Here is a 15,531-nt window from a genome sequence, read left to right as displayed (position 1 = left end):
CTACCTATGAATAGGCCAACTCACTTTGATTGATTCCCTCATTCCAATCATTTTACACCCTCTTGATAAGCTTCCTCCTTCTCAATTATCTCGCATTTTTCTAAAAACCTCATCCTTTCCTTGATCCCTCAGCCCCCTGGTAATTACCTATTCCTTCCCAGTCCTACGACATCCATTCACAGCAACCTCCTTTTCTAATCACCTCAAATATTTCTCAATAACTTTAACCTGATCACCTCTCCCCTATTGCACTGCATCAGCCCTGCCTTTTCAATTGTCGCTCCCAATAGTCTTTCCCTCGCTTCAAACAAAACCTTTCAATTCGTGAATCCAAGTTCCCCCTGCATCTTGATTTCTCCCCTGTTTATGAACAGCTGCACTACACTAGAATATCCCTACCTCCCTGCTTTGATTCACATCATCGCTGGATTTAACTGAAGGCTGACAGTAGTGAGGGTTTTATCATAGCCCATAATTCAAACATGAATCATCTGAAGTTGTTCAGCATGCACATCCTTTAACTAAGTGTTAAGGCCTGATACGAGGAGCACTTCAGGTTTGGGGGACCAACATAAACCAATTCTATGCCGTAAACTCTGGGACAGTCTGACTATTGGAGCATTTATTTGATCCCTCCATACATTTAAAATCATTCCAATAAAGGATTAAATGCATCAACGAAGGGTTAGGGAAATTGCTATTTTGTGTTTTTTTTAAACAATGAAGAAGTCATGTCAAATTTTGCAGCCCAGCTATCAAATCAAGATTTACTCCTGCTCAAATTGATATTGCTTGTTGTACTGACAGAAATATCACCATAAGCTTAGAAATGACCCAGTAGCAGTTTAAGTGCCCTCTCTGTAGACAAATGAAAATAGATGAAAATAAAGATCTAAGCAGATGTTAGCTGATGTTCTTATGCTTCAATTTAGAAATGTTTTGCCAGCAGTGGCAGCTCCATGAGTAGGTTTTCAGGTAGGGAGACCCAATAAAATCTGCATAAGCCTTTTCCACCGCTTTTCCATCCAATCTCAGCTTGAAGGCGATTTAATAAACAGCGCTTTGTGATCATTTTCTGTGAGCTAATTGAGTGCTTTTCATACTATGATAATCTCAGAGGAAAAACAGAAAGTGCTGGAGAAACTCAACGGGTCTGGCAGCATCTGTGCAGGAAAAGAGCAGTATTAGCACTTTTTCCGAAGAGTCACATGAGACTCAAAATGTTAACTCAGTTTCTCTCTCCATAGATGCGGCCAGAGCTGTTGAGTTTCTCTAGTATTTTCTGTTTTCATTTCAGATTTCCTGAACCTGCAGCATTTTGCTTCTAATTAACCTCAAATTCATACTTTTCCAAGGTGCAGCTCTGACTCTTAATTTGATCTACGGTGATAAAGCTTTAGAAAGCTATAAAAATTATATCTTGCACCTCAATTTCAAATGAATTGAGCAAGCAGTTACAAACAAATACAGCAGTACATATTTGCTAATATCTGTAATGCAAACCAATTTTTTCCTGGGCATTTTGTTCATTTTGTAAGATATTTCATGGCTTTGGAAGCAAATTTTCCACATCTATAATTAGATAGCAGGTGACTCCAGCTTGTTTTTCTTCCTGTTGTGGGATGGCAAATACCTCTTACTCAATGCCAAAAACGTGACTATGATTACACAGCAGACAAAAGGAATAAGTTCCTCGCTCCAAGCATCAAGAAAAATGAAACAAAGTATTCATTGAAATTGGACATATTATGAATGAAAGAACTTTAACTTTTGACCAAGCTGTGCTCTAAAGCAGTTCCCAGCCAGTGAAGTGCTGTTGAAGTGAATCTTGTTGTGGTTTTTGAAGTGTAGTTGTACAGAGAGACACAGCATTCAATTTATGCACAGAACATTCCATAAATAGCAATGAGATACATGACTGCACAATCTATCTTAATGATTTTGGGTGAGAGGTAAATATTTGCCAGGAAAAGAGAATTCACTGTTCTTCTTCAATTAATACTGAAGCTAGAATCTGAACAACAAAACAACTGAACCATGTGACACTTTAAGCTCACCTAAGAGACCAGACAGGATCTCATTTACACTCCAGCCTAAAAAGGCAGCTCTAAGAGTTCAGCAATCCCTCAGTACTCTGTTAAAGAGTTAGCCTGTGTTATCTGTTCTCACTTATTGGCTGTTCCCCAAATTCAAAGTGAATATAGTTTGGTTTCATTGAAGACTATTTAAAAATTAAATTGAGAAAATTGACAAATTATTATGTGAAAACCTTGGTTTCCTGATTCTTTTAGGATCACTTTAACGAGCAACATTGTACTAAAATTCAGTTCAAGTTGTTTGTTAAACCAATAATATTTATACTGCTATTCATCAGAAGTGACCTTTAATCTCTGACCATGTCAGTCTCACAAGTATGATGGTAGGGAAGCCCTTTACGGTGCATTAACTCTTAAAATAGATGGGGGCAGCAAGTAAATTTGCCACTGAATATGCCCATCTTTCCTGGGAAAGTTCATTCAAAGGTGTGACCAATCAGAGATGGATGACTGGAAGGAAACAGTGTAGATCTGCTCCTCAAATCGCACAATTGTTCTTTGTCCTGTATCCTGTTAACTGCCTCTTGCCATGATCCTGTTGGAGCTGACTAGAAGTAACAGGTGGAATTAATCCACAGAGGCCACTATCCCATCACCAGATCACCATTTTATTACACGTGGAGAACCCTTGATACTGATCCGGCTTTCTCAGAGCCAGCTCTCAAAGTGAACGAAACCTCTGACACTGTTGTTTATATCTGTCAACCAGGGTTCCCTGATTGGACCAGATTAACAGCCCTAATCAGGGGAGTCATATTCTATGAGACAGGACCTGTTGATCAAGGCCACAGCTTGATTTCAGGGCCCAAACCCAATGATACTGGGTGAGCAAAAAAGTGGGCTGAAGGCAGGGCTCGGTGAAAGTTATTGGAAGGTTCTGGTGGAAAAATGTGTTAGAATCAAGCAAGATGATTGGTGAGGCCCATTTCATCCTCAGAACAATATCTCCACACGTTATTTGCATTTATCAAGTAAAGATTCTCGCCAGGTAGTGTCCGAATTGACATTCATCATTTCTTGTTAAGTGCCTTTTTAACAGCCAACCTCCCCATGATTTGTGATCTTACCAAGCTCACCAAAACTAGTTCTTGGTGGGTCAACTTGCTGCCTGCTCCGAAAACCTCCATATTGGACACCGGGGAACAACATCTTCGGCATACTTTATGGGCACCTGCCACGCATACCCCACTCCACAGATATTGGCATCCGACATATGCCAGGCACTGTGCACCCTCATGACACATCCCTGATCCATTTACAAGAGACTTCTGTACTTTCATGCTGTACCATGGGCTGCACCATTATCATTGTAACATTGCAGCAAGGACACTGTGTGCTCAGGGATATATACCAGCTCATGGACTGGGCTAAGCTGCATTTCCAGGCTCCTCACTCTCTGTCATGGCACTCACTCATTATCAGCCTACTTGGATGCTTGCAGCAGACTTGGCTTGCATTGCCTTACCTTCTGTGCATTACTGCCTTAGATGGAGACACCATGCTTCTATTACTCCTGTCTTGCTGCATCATTCAGCACAGACTCAAAGCCAGAAGCTTGCCACAGTTCCCAGCAGACCTCAGCCCATTCAAGGGGATCAGCTTCTGTTCAGGGCATCCCTGCAAAATAAATCAATGGAATCTTCTTTCAGTTCTTTTCCCATCAGGATCCTCTGTTCATCAGGGACAAGGAACCAAACGATAGGCAACGTACCACCATGTCTTAACTCTTTCTGTCCTATAGCGGGCTGTTTTTTATTTGAAAGAAAGAGGTGGGTATTACACAAATGAATGCAGGTGGGATAGCTAGAATTGTTGGCTAGGGTGATTTCTCAAGCGAGTGAGTCAGCAGCACAGAGTGTGTGCAGGGTTAGTCACGTTGCAGTTTAAGTTGGTAAGAGTGAATGGGGGAGATGTTACATGCATAGAGAAAGTGGTAGAGCATGTGGTTTGGTGGGAATGGAGAAACGGAGTCGGGGTTTTTAAGAGAAATGGAGGCACTCACCTTGTCAAAGTGGAAAAGAAGATGAACTTTCTTCCTACATTGCTGAGCAAGCCTGTAGCTGGCTGAGTCTGCTTTAATGCCAGTGAGAACCTAGGGACCAGACTGGCACAGTTTGGTGTTGTGGCCTCCGCTACTGTCTGTAGGAGAAGAGAAAGCCCTGCCTGAATACCACCCTGTCCACCAGGAGATCCAGGACCATGTCTATAAAGCAGAGCACCAATGTGACCCTGTCTGCCATAGAACAGTACAGCACAGAACAGGCTCTTCAGCCCAGAAGAAACATGTCGGGAAGTTGCAGACTGAAAGAACTTATCTGGGTGCACAATGGCCTTTTAAATATGCTGCTAGCACCAGGATCTCCAGTGAGTGATGAGTTATTCCAAGAATGGCACCTAGTAACAGAGGGTAGAAATCAGACATGATGCTCAGCATTAGGGCTAAAATGACAATTAATGTGGTGAGCTTCTGGGCATACAGAGAGAAAACTCACTCAACCTCATAGCAAGAAGCACTATACCAATCCTGACTCAGTCGACACTCAGACAAAATCCATAAAATCCAGCCTTTTGTTTTTCTGGCACTTCCAGCATTGCAGAATTACCAAAGAAATTCACATTCAACATTACTTGACAAATGACAGTGTACATTTCTCGGTTTGTAATTCTAGTGAAAAAACTAAATCTAATGTAATAATTGTAGCTTCATATTCACATCTGTTGCTTCACCAAAATTAGAAAATAAAAGAAACTAAGTTCCGCTTGGATGCAACATTAATTTAAAATCTGGTAGAGTGCTGAAGATTTACAAAAATGCAAGATTGCACAAAAGTAGGGAAATGATTCAAATATTGTGGGTCAATAATTAAACACAAGCTAAGCAACCATAATTTATATTGCATATTGCATACTCATCACAAAACATTGCATTCATTCAGGACCTGATATGGACAATGTGTGTACAAAGTCTACTAGGATAAGTCTCAATGGTGCCATGGTGACAGCTTGGCATATGCCACAGACATTCTGGGGACATTCCAGTCAGCAGGAGTCACAGCTCTTTTTGTATAAAACTCAATTAATCTGAAGTGATTTCTTTAGCACAATAAGAAATTCTACACAGCTGACATGGATATGTTGATTTATGGCTTGTGGTTTTAAAAGACGTAAGACGAACAAAGGGAGTAAATGAACCCAAGCAGCATATTCTAGTAATAAGTAATCCTTCAGGGTATGGCGAAGTACTTACATATCAGGTGTGTCAAAATTAAGGTGAAAAGGGTGAAGCCACAGTTAGAAAGAAAAGTTCTCAAGATCTCTCTGCAGAAAGACATGTCTTTTGCAAAATATGCTGTCTGACATGATAGCTTCCAAAGTCCGCTTCCATGTTTCCCTAATAGGAGCTGCAATTTTTGATGCCAACATATTTATGCAGGTCACCAAAACAAGCACCACAACATTCTAATGCTTATGATAACAATGATAATTAAAAGTAAAAAAAAGTGAGGTTGAAGAAATGCTGGGTTTTCAACAGTAGCTCTGTCAGTGTTTCAACAGCAAAAAGAAATTAATGTTTGAGTGCAGACCCATCGTCATACCAACCAGTTCTGATGAAAGGTCAGCCACTGGAATGTTATTATTCTGTGATATATTTCCAGCACTAGCTGTTTTATAACAGTAACTGGTTGATCTTCTGCAGCACTGGTCATATGTAGCCTGGAATCTGCGGCATGTTATGGTTGTTATAATCCAGCCATGGCTAATTTTTGTTCTTGTTGGAAAGATTCTCGAAATTGACTGTTGCCTAGTTGCTCTTTCTCTTTGTGGGGAGGTCACATGAATGCAAGGTCACATTTCAAGCACAAAATAGCTGGAGTTCTCTGCTTTCTCTGCACTTTTGTAAAAATTGTTCAGTTATGATTTGTTTCTGTTTCAAACAAAGTGTGATATCATGTCCCTAAATCAATTGTTTACCACAACCATTTATAGCTGGTTGGTGGCACAGTGGTAGCGCCCCTACCTCTGAGCCAGGAGACCTAGGTTAAAATTCCATCTACTCCAGATGTGTGTCAATACATGCCTAAGCACATTGGCCAGAAAGGGGTTTAATTTTAACTCAAGCTACCCAGTGAGCTCTATGTGGATGGGCAACAAATTTAACCAAGTTGCAGATCCTCCAAAAGGTTAGACTCTCACATTGAAGAGATTCAGAACAAAACATTACAAGTATTTGAATTTAAATGGAGTCTACTTTAGGTAAATTTAATTTAAAGTTTTTACCTAAATTTTAAAATGCAAATCGCTGTGCAGTAGCACCTGCACTGTGTGTCATTAAACGGGTGTGAATTTGTGACAAAGTGTGACTTAAGAATTGAAAACCTCTGTACAGCGCAACCTGAAAAAGACGAGGTACTGTAGCTACTGTCATGGTTTTCCCATAGAGGCAACAGCTCTTAAGCAACAGAATGATAAATATGCATATAAAAACAGATGCAGAAACAATTCTCTTCAGTAAAAAGAAATCAGCACTTGAGAACCGAGTGTAGAGCTAAATGTATAAAAGCATTTAAGGGAAAATATCCTGCAAAACAAATTAGGAGAACATAAAATAGCGAACAGCTGAAAAGAGAGGTTTTGGATGCAAAATTGGGAAAGGAATATAGAATTGATCGTGGAGGGTCACATGCTCCATCTATAACCCAATGTATTTTCCTTCAATTAATTTCAACAAGTCATCCTAACTACCATCTGAACCTGCAAAGAGGATTTACACATTTACACTTTTTACTAAAGTGGATAACCTTAGATTTATGCTTCATCTGCCACACATTTGCCTTATCACTCAATTTGTCCAAATCACACTGAAACATCTCTGCGTCCTCTTTAGGGACACGAGGCTTTGTGTGCTCTGCAAACTCATAGCTGATAGATCAAAGAGATCATCAAGCTCATCCAGAAACCATCCGAGTCATCAATCTAGAAGAGCCACATACCAATAATTTTTCTTGGACTTTAAAATAATGCTTAATATATCAACCTATTTTGTAACTTACATCTGTGTGTATGTGAATCCCTGCATAAGAAATAGGAACAGACATAAGCCAACTGGTCCCTCCAGCATGCAAACAGTTAAACATTTAAAGACTTTTATTAACCTGCTGCTATCGAACAAGGAACAAAAAGGAGAGGAGCCACTCTACCTTTCTTCATCTAGTTGTAACAGAAAGTTTGGAATGGATCACAGGAAAGGGAATTAAAGCAGCATAATCTGTGTAAGGACTGTCGGCTGTCCATAGCTGTTCCTAAATTTGTCACAAAAATTAATTATATTAACAGAAGAACAAAAAATTTGCCAATTTACCCCATTTTCAGACCCAGGTTCATAGAAAGCATGAATCAGGGGTTCTGTACTTAACAAGAATCAGTATTTATTCTAAATAATTAAACTTTGGCTACAGGGAAACTGCTATAAACTGCTGGTGTATAACATGACAAATTAAAACTCTAATACACACACACACACACACACACACACACACACACACACACACACACACACACAGAGAGAGAAATAGATTACGGACAGTAGAAAAGAGGAAGGCCAGTTCAATAGATCCTATTCATGGAATGCTGAGACAATCCTGTGATTCTTGTGTTGATCAGAATGTAGCTTCTCAGTTGCTCTTCTTTCACTGGTTTGCAAGAGACAGAAAGTGACTGATTCACTTATAAAAGTGTCCCTGACTTATCATTTAGAACTCACAGCTTGCAACAGCTGCATGAAGAAAGATGAATTGGCTTTCTTCATGTTTAAAATGGATTTTAGCTGCAGACAATGGAAAGATGCTACCTGTGCTGTTGGAGGTCAAGCTACTTCTCAATTTTCTTCCCATCTCCAAGCAGTTTAGAGTTACTTGAGAACTTACTGATAAGCAAAAGACTTTTGTCATTGATAACTGGTCACTAGTCTGTAGACCCATCAACTTCTTTTTATCCAACTGTGTATAAAACCCCTTGGCTCCAATTCATCTGCAACCATTTTTTACAGTGCTCCACTAAGTGTCAGGTTACCTGTTTTCAAATCGTACAGTAATCCTTTAAGCATCGTGTTTTAAACAGTTCTTTCTTATTAGAGTACACAATTACAAAAAGCACATAAATAAAAAGATATAGTCATAGCATCATACAGCGTGGAAACAGACTCATTGGTCCAACTCATCCATGCCAACCAAGTTTGCCAAACTAAACTAGTCCCACTTGCCTGCATTTAGCCCATATCCTTCTGATCCTTTCCTAATCGTGTATCTATCCAATTGTCTTTTAAAAATTGTAACTGTAGCTGCATCCATCACTTCCTCTGGCCATTCATTCCACATACGAACCACGATCTATGTGACAAAGTTTCCCATCAGGTCCGTTTTAAATCTTTCTCTTCTCACCTGAAAAATATGCCCCCAAGTTTTGAACTTGCCCGCCAGAAAGAAAAGAGCTTTGATTGTCAACTTATCTACGCCCCTCATGATTTTATAAAGCTCTGTAAGGTTACTCCTCGACCCCCCACAAACCAGTAAAAAAGTGCCAGCCTATCCGGCCTCTCCTTATAACTCAAGCCGTCTAATTAAAAGCAACATCCTGGTAAATCTTTTCTGAATACTCTCCAATTTAATGAGATCCTTCCTGTAGCTGGGTAGCCAAAACTGGACACATTACTCCAAAAGTGGCCTCACTAACATCCTGTACAATCTCAACATAATGTCCCAACTCTTATGCTGAATGGTCTGAGCAATGAAGGCAAGCATGCTAAATGCCTTCTTAACCACCCTGTCCATCTGCAATACAACTTTCAAAGAACTAAGTCCCTGCAACCCAGTTCTCTCTGTTCAACAACCCTGCTAGGAACAGGCTCTCACTTGTTCATTTTACCAAAATGCAACAACTCCAAATTAAACACTATCTGCCACTCCTCGCCCCATTGGCCCAACTGATCAAGGTCTCTTTGTAATCTTAGATAACCTTATTCACTGTTGAATTTACATTTTACAAAGCAATTTCAATAAAGTTAAACCTTCACCAGTTGATTATCGATCTTCCAGTGATTGAAAATCTTTTCTGTTTATTCTATCTAACTTCATACTATTAGATAGTTACGTCAAATACCTGCATACTTCTTAGCAGATAGACAGCAATTCAAGTTTCTTTGTAATCTCTCATTCCCGAATCCGTTACACCAAATCTGTTCTAGACCCTCTACAAAACCTTTCTCCTCCTGGTGTCCACAATTGGAAACCATAAGCACAATAAATTTGAACTCTTTTCTTATAGTTAGCGCAAAATTTTTTCAAGCCTGTTCTTCTTGTATCATTTAGTAATGGCCATTGAAAGTGTAGGCCTCAGTATGATAGACTTTACAACAAGGGTTTGGCTAAACAATCCCTTGTAACTTGGTTATTTGTATTGTGTAATAAGTCTTGTTTCTTTGTACCTCGCCTTCTGCCAGTCATTAGAATAATGTTTTCAAGGGCTTTGTTGAGATTTTCTTCAAGACTTCTTTTTTTGATTTTCAGGGGCTACATTTTGGTTTTCAAGCACTCCATTTTATTCTCATTTATTAAACAATGCGTTTCTGTAGCAATGAGACCTTCCTACTTGTTTTGAAATGTAGAATATTTGGACTCACTAGGAAACAAGATCAGAAGGACTCATCAATACCCTCAATTTTCAACCGTCCACTGGCTTTAAAGCCACAAATGCAAGGGAAGTTTTAATTTCCCACATACAACCGTATTTAAATTGACAGAAGACAACAGAAATAAGTTAGCAACAAAAGTTTTTATTCCAACTAACTTGCACAGTTTTACTGTCAAAATCCATTCCTCTTAAAAATATAGACTGAGCAGACTGTGAGGTCACTGTTAATGTCAATCTACTGCATTTGCTTAATGACAAATTTAGACCATAAGACCATAAGACATAGGAGCAGAAATCAGGCCATTCGGCCCATCAAGTCTGCTCTGACATTCAATCATGGCTAATAAGTTCCTCAACCCCATTCTCCCATTTTCTCCCATTAACCCTTGATCCCCTTGATCATCAAGAACTGATCTATCTCAGCCTTAAATGTACTCAATGACCTGGCCTCCACAACCTTCTGTGGCAGTGAATTCCATCGATTCACCACTCTGGTTGAAGAAGTTTCTTCTTATCTCCATTTTAAAAGGTCTTCCCTTTACTCTAAGTCTGTGCCCTTGGGTCCTAGTCTCTCCTACCAATGGAAGCATCTTCCCAACATCCACTCTGTCCAGGCCATTCAGTATTCTGTAAATTTCAATTAGATCCCCCCTCATACTTCTAAACTCCAATGAATGTAGTCCCAGAGTCCTCAAACTTTCTTCATATGTTAAGCTTCTTTGATATCTCAATGATTTCACATTTTATTTGTTACCAGATGGTTGAGGGCTCTTTTTTTTGAAAGGTTTTAAACTGCCACCTCTCCTTTGCAGGCTCCTTCCCACACCTTGCAATTTCCTCCTTTTCTCCCCTTTTGCATCTCCCTTTTCTCTACTTTCAGCTTACTTCTTCAATTTCACCACCCCTCAGAAAACAGGGATCCTTTTCCTTTCCAACCTGCTCCTTCGCTCTGCAGTCCCATACATTGCAGCCACCTTCATCCTCTCACTGACCACAAGCAGACTGCTTCTTTCTTGCATCCACTTCCGTTTTAGAGCCTTTGTCTGAATGCAGACCACCACATATCCCCATTCTACCCCCAGCCCCATACCCAACAAGCTGCAACCTAGAGTCCCACCCTACAATAATCTCCTACCCTGGCCAAAACACTCATCTAACTTGGGCCACCATAAATCAAACATATCGCTCCTCAAGCTGCAGTACTGGCCCACATTTTTCCCAGTGACTCATTTTCGCTCAGAGATAATGGGAACTGCAGATGCTGGAGAATCCAAGATAACAAAGTGTGGGGCTGGATGAACACAGCAGGCCAAGCAGCATCTCAGGAGCGCAAAAGCTGACGTTTGGGGCCTAAAAAGCTTTTCTGATTAAGGGTCTAGGCCCCAAACGTCAGCTTTTGTGCTCCTAAGATGCTGCTTGGCCTGCTGTGTTCATCCAGCCCTGCAGTCATTTTCGCTGTCACTTTCCTTCCCTACTCTCCTCCTATCCCAGTGTGGTTCTCTACTGTGTTTCATTTGATTTGATTTCATTGTCGCATGCATTTTACAGAAAGAATACAATACAACACAGTGAAAGGCTTTCATGTGCTGTCATGAAATGGCACAATTTTGAATAATTTAAGAATAAAGTAAAAAAAGGAAACATACAGCTTGAAGAGAATCACTCAGTCCTGAGCCAGCTCATTATTGTTAACGATGCCTGTGGCACTGTTCCTCCAGCACACTTTGTCACCATCTTCACTGGACCCAACCAACATCAAAAATACCATTCTTCAGGCTCCATCTTTGCTGCTGAGACAATGTTCCTCCATCATTGCCTCACCGCCTCCTACACCGGGCCAACTAACATCAGCGTGGAATCTCTCTCTGCCAGGCCCACCTCATCAATGCTACCATGATGCCCTTCCATCCCGTCTTCACCACTGCCAACGCTGGACACAACCAACAAAAAACATTACCAATCTTCAGGCACCATGTTTTGCTGCTACGTCCAGTGCTTGCTCCTGAAAAGTAAGTAGGGGCTCACTCTCAACTGCACTGAGTCTGCCCAAGGTCTGTGGTAGGCCTGCCCGAGGTCGGCAACCTGGGCCTAGCTCAAAGTCCATGGTAGGCCCACCTAAGATCTGTGTTCTTGAGCCGGCTTGAGATTATTCAAGGTCTGCCCCCCACCCCCAAGGCCACTCAAGGTCCAAATTCTAGGCCCAGTGCAATACTACATGAGGTCCACTCAAGGTCCACGTGCTGGGCCCTTGTTGCCTTTGATGCCACTCAAGCTTACAAAAAGTTAAGTTAGCAAGAGAAAAGAAAAAGCAAAAGAAAAGTGGTCGGAGCAGATGAGCTCCGGCACAGGAGCTACTCCACTGCTGGGTTTGCTGGTGAGCAAGATCATCAGCAGGTAAGAAACAGGCAGCTGCTGAAGTAGCAGGAGACAGACAGAAAATACAGGTCAATCTCCATTTCTAAAAGAAGAAACCAGTGAAGTGCCATGCCATGAGCCTGCAACGTGGTGAGCCTAGATACATATGGCAAAATTATTGACAAAGCAAAGACTAACAGGGGCCATTCCAGACAAATTGGTGCCTGCAACCATGAAAATGAAAAGCGTGTGTTCAAATGAATCCTTTTGTCTCACAAACTCCATGCAAAGAGATAACCATCCTCAGGAGTACTGCTTGCCTTCAATTTATGGCGAGAGAATGATGATGGTGATACGTGCAACATGTTAGGAGCTTGACAGGAGAAAGCCCAGAGTTCTCAACCTCAAAATGTATCAGCCCACTTCTGATCCGATAACTTCCGAAACAGCTGGAATCAAGAATCCTTTAGCTGGGTACACCGTCAGCATTCCTGAAAAGTCACATCAGTCATCACCAACACAATGACATCATGGTCTGTTAGGGCATCACATTTCTCTCATTGCTTGCATAACTCTTACAGCAATCGCTGTGGACAGAAGGGTAAAATACCGAGGCAGATGACCAATTTTAGTGATGGCTACACCATATTCTCACAAAATCTCTCACTGTTGTCGTGAAGCATGTAGCTGTTGATGAGAGTGGGCATACCAGGCAAAGTTAAATCTGACCTTATCTTGTGCATCAGTTCCAAATCTTTGATGGCAACATCAGTACTTCATGACTTCACTTAGATTTAAACTATGGAAATGTAATATTAAATTATCTGGACCTCTTTGATTAAATTTTGCTTGATTTGATTTGATTTATTATGGTCACATGTATCAAAATACAGTGAAAGTTATTGTTTTGTGTGCTATCCAGACAAATCATGCTTCACATAAGTACACCAGAGTAATGGAACAGAATGCAGAATATAATGTTACAGCTAGAGAGAAGGTTAACTCTAATATATAAAAGATGTGAAATCATGATAAACTGTATTATAAGGTGGGAACATTAATACCCGAGACCTGGTTCCAGGCTAGTTTGAAGTTGTACCTTTGCAGCTTTGAATTAGGTGACTGTGGCCCACAGAACACTTCTCATGATGCATGCACAGGGAAGCAGACTGGCAGGAATGGGAAATATATACCAGCTACTCGTAGCATTAATAGAATTGCCATTTTCAAAACAAGGTCAAATAACATCAGGAAGACTTTGTTTCTCTCTGGAAAGAGGAGGCCATTAAATGAAAAGTACTTTCCTACACTTTTCTCTCCCTGTTAATATTACTATTCACTCTCCGGCATAATGCAGAAAAATGTATTGCATCAGCTCAACTTGTGTAACAGCACATTGGAGCGAGAAGCATACAATTCTCATGAGTGAAATAGCTTCAGAACAATTACAGTTTTTGCTACCAAATTTAGCCTTTCAATTCTATTATAGTAGACCCTCTCTTTGCATTCTTAACATACTTCATCAAGCTCCCCACATATCTTTCTTAGAAAAAGCAGTCTCAAGCATTCTGATTTTGGAAGAAGTGGACAATCCATCTCTATGTTCCTTTGAGTCTGAGGATACCTACTCCATGAAGACGTCAGGTTAGAGAAAGAAAAGGGAATAGGCTGCACTTGGCATAGAATTCATTCTTTAAAATGTTGAACTTATAAAACTGCAAAATCACATAACAAATGTATCAGACTTGAAATGAGTAAGCTTATTGGAGACAAAGATTCCAATAATCTTGCCACAGTAGTTGTATAGTCAAAAGGATACCATAGATTTCTGTTAGGTGTAGCACCTACTTACAGTTGCACCTAAATGGCAGAACAGACGAGGATAGCCATAGTGCAGAACGTACGTGAATGTAAACAGATAAATTCAGAATAGAAGTATGCAATTCAGTTCCTCAAGTCTGCTCCACCATTTAATAAAATCACGGTAGACTTTGTGTTTCAAATTTCAAACCCTCTTCTACTCCTGATAATCATTGTGTTGTCCAACAATAATCTAGCTATCTGCACCTTAAAAATATGCAATGATATGATCGCTGTAGCATTTTGAGGCAGAGAGTCTCAAAGTTCCACAGCCTGCTGCAAAAATGAGAAGTTCCTCATCTGGTCCTAAAGAGTGACCACCAATTTTAAAATGGTCTCCCTAATTCTAAAGTGACCCACAAGAGGAAATGTCCATCTCATCATAACCATTCAGGATCTTATGCATTTCAGTCCAGATGCCCCCACTTTCTAAAGTCCAATGGAGGTATGCACTGTCTGTCCAAATTATCCTCATAAGGCAATCCACTCATCCAGCAAACATCTTCTGAACCGTTTCCAATGCTTTTATATTCTTCTTTCAAAAGGATACCAAAGCTACACCATGTACTTGAGATGTGGTCTCACCAATGCTCCGTATAACTGAAACATAACATTCCTATTTCTAGGTAATAAACAAAGAACTGCGGATGATACAAATCTAAAATAAAACAGAAATTGCTGGTGAAACTCTGCTCCCTTTCTAAAAGCTTTACCTTCTGAAGAATTGGAGTCTCTCATTGGCTCTTCCTATCAAGATGTTGCACTTCACACTTCTCTGTACTTCATTTTAGCTGTCATGTGTCCACCCATTCTACCATCTGGTCTATATGCTCTTTAAGTCTACCACTACCCTCCTCTCACCACAATACTTCCATGTTTGGTACCATCTGCAGATTTTTGAATTATGCACTTCCCACAAAAATATCAATTATTAATATAGATCAAGTGAAGCAATTGTCCTACACAGACTGCATCATATAATAATGGGTATCTTCCCATCTTAAACAGTGCTAAAACCAGGCAACAATTTGAAATTTTTAACATTACACTCATTGGGATGAGAATGCAAGAAACTAGATTTCAAGGAGGAACACCATTTCACACAGCATGAGATAAGGATACTGATTAATCTGTGACTAATAACCTCAAAAGATATGGTTAGATTAAACTTTTAAGTTATTAAAATATCATTATGTTCACTATGGTGTACCAATGATGGCATGTACATAATCCACCATATTTTGTTTTTAATAATGTAGTATCTTGGATACAAATACTCCTTAATGGTGTCAACATACCACTGCATTATTTCGAAGGCCGATTTTGTAAATGAACTCCATACTGGAAAAGACCAGATGACCATAAGAGCAGAAGTTGGCCATTTGTTCTATCGATTCTGCTCCACCATTCAACGAGATCATGGCTAATTTACTAATCTTCATATCCACTTTCCTGATATTTTTCCATGGCCGTTGATTCTCTAAATGATTAGAAAACTGTTCATCTCAACCTTGAAAACATCGAACAAGTCATC

Source organism: Stegostoma tigrinum, chromosome 2 (assembly GCF_030684315.1).
Source record: "Stegostoma tigrinum isolate sSteTig4 chromosome 2, sSteTig4.hap1, whole genome shotgun sequence".
Lineage (NCBI taxonomy): Eukaryota > Metazoa > Chordata > Chondrichthyes > Orectolobiformes > Stegostomatidae > Stegostoma > Stegostoma tigrinum.
This window is presented reverse-complemented; position numbering follows the sequence as displayed.